Source organism: Callorhinus ursinus, unplaced genomic scaffold (assembly GCF_003265705.2).
Source record: "Callorhinus ursinus isolate GAN/ISIS: 27379988/994484 unplaced genomic scaffold, GSC_fseal_2.0 scaffold32, whole genome shotgun sequence".
In the NCBI taxonomy this organism is placed as follows: domain Eukaryota; kingdom Metazoa; phylum Chordata; class Mammalia; order Carnivora; family Otariidae; genus Callorhinus; species Callorhinus ursinus.
The window spans coordinates 17,099,197-17,104,769 of NW_027397094.1; the positions used below are offsets into that span (position 1 = coordinate 17,099,197).

General features: G+C 45.0%; 1 pseudogene; it reads left to right on the forward strand.

Moving 5' to 3' along the window:
• The first annotated feature begins 1,737 nt into the window (after positions 1 to 1,737).
• Positions 1,738 to 3,669, forward strand: LOC112807820 (importin subunit alpha-1 pseudogene; annotated as a pseudogene).
• Positions 3,670 to 5,573: the final 1,904 nt, after the last annotated feature.

Genomic DNA, 5,573 nt, shown 5'->3' on the forward strand with positions numbered 1-5,573 from the left:
GATGGATCCCAGGGGGTATGAACCACCTGTTCACACAATATACTTGTACCTTCTGACCCTACTTGTGCTTAATCTAGATGTATAGTCTCCACCTTCTGATGGGTTGCTGCTGGGCCACTGGACCTTATGACCTGATGAGTCTACAGAATCCAGTTCAGAATGGGCAGCTCTGGCCATGTGGTCACTTGATCTCCATGACCAGATGTTCCATTTGCCAAGACCCAATAGTGTGCCTAAATATGTTTGTTTGTTTTTCAAGTGGTTTAGCATTCTCTGCTATATGTGGCATGGCCCTGTTCCAGAATCTTAAAGGTCTACTTTGTGATTCTCCTACTAAGGATTAGCATAAATTCCACAAAGCCACCATTCCGTTACCACTGTGAATAACTTGAGTATCTGGGTCTTCTGAATCACATGGTCCAAGGAGCAGAGCTACAATCATTGTTGATGGACCTGCTGCAGAGCCCGTTTCTGCCTGGGCCCCACTCAGATCTCGTGGCCTTCCATATCACTCAGTAAATGGATCAGAGTGTGGAATTTTCTTAAGTGTGGGGTATGCTGCCAAAAGAACCCCAAATGGCCTACCAGGCATTGTACTTCTTTAATAGTGGGAGGTATATGAGAGGCAATAAATCATCCTTTACTTTGGAAGGCACCCATAGGTGGGAGGGGACTAAATCTCCATATAATTCTTCTCCCATTTTTTGGAATGAATGTGCTGCTGAGCCATCCCCTGCCCCTTTTGCTCATCTGGTCTAATTAACATTATGCCACCAATATAGTGGGCTAATGAGCTATTTCATGGAATATCCAGACAGTCCCTTTGAACTACATTCTGACAGCAAGGAAGTTAACACAACCCTGGGGCAAGACTGTACATGTAAACTGTTGTCTATCCCATGTGAATGTGAGTCATCTCTGATCCTTTTCCCTAATAGGAGTGGATGAGAACGGACTCATCAGGTCAATGGCCACATACTACATGCTGGAGGTTAACCTAGCAAAGATACCACATTCAACATGGCAGCTGTACTTGGTGATGCTACTTGGTTAGGCTTTTGGTTCTCCACTGTTGTTTGACCATGATCCATTGATATTTTGCAGAGGCCAGACTGGTGAATTACATTATCACAGAACCATCACACCCACATTCCTTATGTTTTTAAAGTTTGCACTCGTCTCTAGCATTCTCCACGGAACGGAGTATTGTTTTTTACTTCCTGTTTTGCATGGAGTGGGAGTACTTTAGAGCTTCTTGGTCTTTCCTACACGAATACCTTTTACCCTGCAGGTCAAAGAACCAATCTGAGGGTTTTGCCACCTACCAAGGACCCCAGATATCAGTGTCAATCCAGACCCTTTGTCTGACATCCTTGAAAGGACTAGGAACTCCCTTTTCCCTCAATGCGCGGTTACCTCAGGAAATGGCAGCAGATCCCATGGGGGAATGTCTGGTATGATGGTCAATTTCATGTGTCACCTTGTCTAGACTATGGTGCCCAGATGTTTGGTTAACCACCAGTCTAAATGTTACTGTGATGATATTTTTTAGATGTGATTAACATTTAATTCAGTAGACTCTGAGTAGAGTAGATTAGTTTCCATAATGTGGGTGGGCCTCAGCCAATCAGTTGAAGACGAAGACTGAGAACTAAGACAGGTTTTCCCGAAGAAGAAGGAGTTCTCCTTAAGACTGCAATATCAACTCCTGGGTCACACCGTCTTTGGGGTGATCCGTGGTAGACGTTTTGAGGGCAGCTGTCCTGCGGCTTGCGCGCCCCGGACCACCTCCTGTGGAAGCCTGAGCCGGCTGTGTAGCTTTCTCCCTTTGTCTCATAACCATGTCCACCAACGAGAATGCTAATTCACCAGCTGCTCGCCTTAACAGATTCAAGAACAAGGGGAAAGACAGTACAGAAATGAGGCGGTGCCGAATAGAAGTTAATGTGGAGCTAAGGAAAGCTAAGAAGGATGACCAGATGCTGAAAAGGAGAAACGTAAGCTCGTTTCCTGATGATGCTACCTCTCCACTACAGGAAAACCGCAACAACCAGGGCACTGTAAATTGGTCTGTTGATGACATTGTCAAAGGCATAAATAGCAACAATTTGGAAAGCCAGCTCCAGGCTACTCAAGCTGCTAGGAAACTGCTTTCTAGGGAAAAACAGCCCCCCATAGACAACATAATCTGGGCTGGTTTGATTCCAAAATTTGTGTCCTTCTTGGGCAGAACTGATTGTAGTCCCATTCAGTTTGAATCTGCTTGGGCTCTCACTAACATTGCTTCTGGGACGTCAGAACAGACCAAGGCTGTGGTAGATGGAGGTGCTATCCCAGCATTCATTTCTCTGTTGGCATCTTCCCATGCCCACATCAGTGAACAAGCTGTATGGGCTCTAGGAAACATTGCAGGTGATGGTTCAGTTTTTCAAGACTTGGTTATCAAGTATGGTGCAGTTGACCCACTACTGGCTCTCCTTGCAGTTCCTGATATGTCATCTTTAGCATGTGGTTACTTACGTAAACTTACTTGGACACTTTCAAACCTTTGTCGCAACAAGAATCCTGCACCCCCATTAGATGCTGTTGAGCAGATTCTTCCTACCTTAGTTCGTCTCCTGCATCATGATGATCCAGAAGTATTGGCAGATACCTGCTGGTCCATTTCCTACCTTACTGATGGTCCAAATGAACGGATTGAAATGATTGTGAAAACAGGAGTTGTGCCCCAGCTTGTGAAGCTTCTAGGAGCTACTGAATTGCCCATTGTGACTCCTGCACTAAGAGCCATAGGAAATATCGTTACTGGGACGGATGAACAGACTCAGGTTGTAATAGATGCAGGAGCACTTGCTGTTTTTCCCAGCCTCCTAACGAACCCCAAAACTAATATTCAGAAGGAAGCTACATGGACAATGTCAAACACTACAGCTGGTCACCAGGACCAGATACAGCAAGTTGTGAATCATGGATTAGTCCCATTCCTCGTTGGTGTTCTCTCTAAGGCAGACTTTAAGACACAAAAGGAAGCTGGGCTGTGACCAACTCTACAAGTGGTGGGACAGTTGAACAGATTGTATACCTCGTTCACTGTGGCATAATAGAACCATTGATGAACCTCTTAACTGCAAAAGACACCAAAATTATTCTGGTTATTCTGGATGCCATTTCAAACATCTTTCAGGCTGCTGAGAAACTAGGTGAAACTGAGAAATTTAGTATAATGATTGAAGAATGTGGAGGTTTGGACAAAATTGAAGCTCTACAAAACCATGAAAATGAGTCTGTGTACAAAGCTTCATTAAACTTGATTGAGAAGTATTTCTCTGTAGAGGAAGAGGAAGATCAGAATGTTGTGCCAGAAACTACCTCTGAAGGCTATACGTTCCAAGTTCAGGATGGCACTCCCGGGACTTTTAACTTTTAGATTGTACAGCTGAGGCAGAAAGTTGTTTGTTGTGTACTCTGTTTGGTAGAAGTTTGTCTTACTGTTTCTCTACTAAGAACTCTTTTTAAATGTGTTTTGTTATTGTAGCACTTTTTACAACAAAACTCTACTTGACCAGTTCCAAACTGTACAACCTGTATGAAGCTCCTCCTCAGTGGGTTTCTTATTTCTATGTAGAATCTCCTCTCTTGCAGTGTCCTGTAAATAAAGATTAAATTCCACTCTTTTCTTTAAAAAAAAAAAAAGACTGCAATATCAACTCCTGAATTCTCAGGCTGCTGGCCTGCCCTATGGATTTCAGACTTGGCAGCCACCACAATTGTGTGAGTAAATTCCTTAAAATCTCTCTCTCTCTCTCTCTCTGAATGAAGATAGCAGGATTGGCAGAGGGAAAAGTCACCCCACCCTGAAGTTGCAACTGACACCTCAGGAGATCCTTTAAGGAATTCTGAGTCAGCCAGTCATTGGTGGCAGGGTATCCCTGGGAGGGGACAGAAACCCTGGGGGGAGCTGTTCCCTATAGCTGGGAGGGATGCAGCTGTGAGCTGTCAGCAGCTGACGGTCCTGGACTCTTGGAAATAAATGCATGAGCCCTGGCGTGGGGATCTAGGGTGGAAAACACAGTATCCCCCATACTGCTGTTCCATGAAAAGGTACCTGGCATAGAAAACAAATAGACATCCACTATAACCCAAAATAGTGGATAGGATCTGGCTAGGTGTAGCAGATGGTGAGGTCACTTCAGCTGGGAAAAGGCCTAGACATGGGAATGAGCACGGAATATTCTGATGTGCACCGGTGGGTAGAAAGAACAGTAGGAAAACCAAAAGTCAGTTTAGAGTATCTGTAATAACAGAAAAGGTGCCATCTTGTCAGTCCCCAGTTGGGAAAATTTTCTTCATATCTAGGTTGTTCTGAAGATCCAGTGGAATTGTAGTTTATGAAACTGTAGCAATAAAAGGAATAAAGCAAGGGGTGTCTGGGTGGCTTGTAAGTCAAGTGTCTGACTCTTGATTTCAACTGAGGTCATGATCTCAGGGTTGTGGATCAAGCCCCGAGACGAGCTCCATGCTGGGTGTGGAGCCTGCTTAAGATTCTCTCCCTCTGCCCCTCCCTACTCCTCTTTAAAAAAAAATAAAAAGGAATAAAACAAGGATTGCAGATTGAAATGTCTACCGGAGCTGGCCAGGCAACATAAGTAAGTAGAACAGGCTGAATTTTACTCTTTCAACACAGACTCATGTTGTGTATAAACTCTGCCCTGCCTCTGCTAGCCTGAATGAAGGCTTTGAGAAAATGAGAACATGGCAGCCCCTCTGGGTTGACACAGCCCAGTGCCAGGGGCATGGCTCGCAAGCCGGGTGGGGGCTGTATCAGCTCTGTTTCACACCACTGTTCAGGGCAGACTCTACAACTGTTAGGCAGCCCCGCTAATATGTCCTGGTCCATTTTTCTTCAAACAACTGGCCTTTTCTGCCTTTCATTCAGGGAGAACAGCAGAAGCAGCAGGTAAACACCAGTGACATTCAGCCTTAGCACCAGGATGACAACAGGGAGAGGTGAGGACTGAGGCAAACTGGCGACATCACGCTCCACTGTGCCCTGGGGGATGTGGGCTTTGTGCTGCTACATCCTGTGGTTTTCAACAATGTCAAAACTCTGGATTTTCTTTTCATGTGAAATCTCCTGCTTTTTCATTGCTTGCCAAGTTGTTTAAAAAGAAAAAAGAATGGTTCAGTCCAAGCAAAACACCACTGCTGGCTGTTGTTTTCCATCTGCAGACCATCCATTTGCAATTTGCCAATTCAATAGTCACCCCCCCCTTCACGATTCCCCAGCACCATTCAGCGACATGCTCAGAGAAGGAGCGGGAAGTTTGTGGGGCTGCTCAGTAGGTGCGTCCTCTTGGTTTGGAACTGGAGCTGGAAGTGTTTTCTTCAGTTCAAAACCAAGTAAGTGAGAAAAAAAGTCAGTAAGATAAAGATGCTGCAGAACAGTGTTCGGAACAGGGATACTGAGAGTGGAGTGCTTCAGAATCAGAGGAAAGCACTTTCACACTTTCCTGGAAACAGGTGAATGAGTGGCAGGCATCCTGTTGAGTCCATTGAAGCAAAGCAAAACCTTC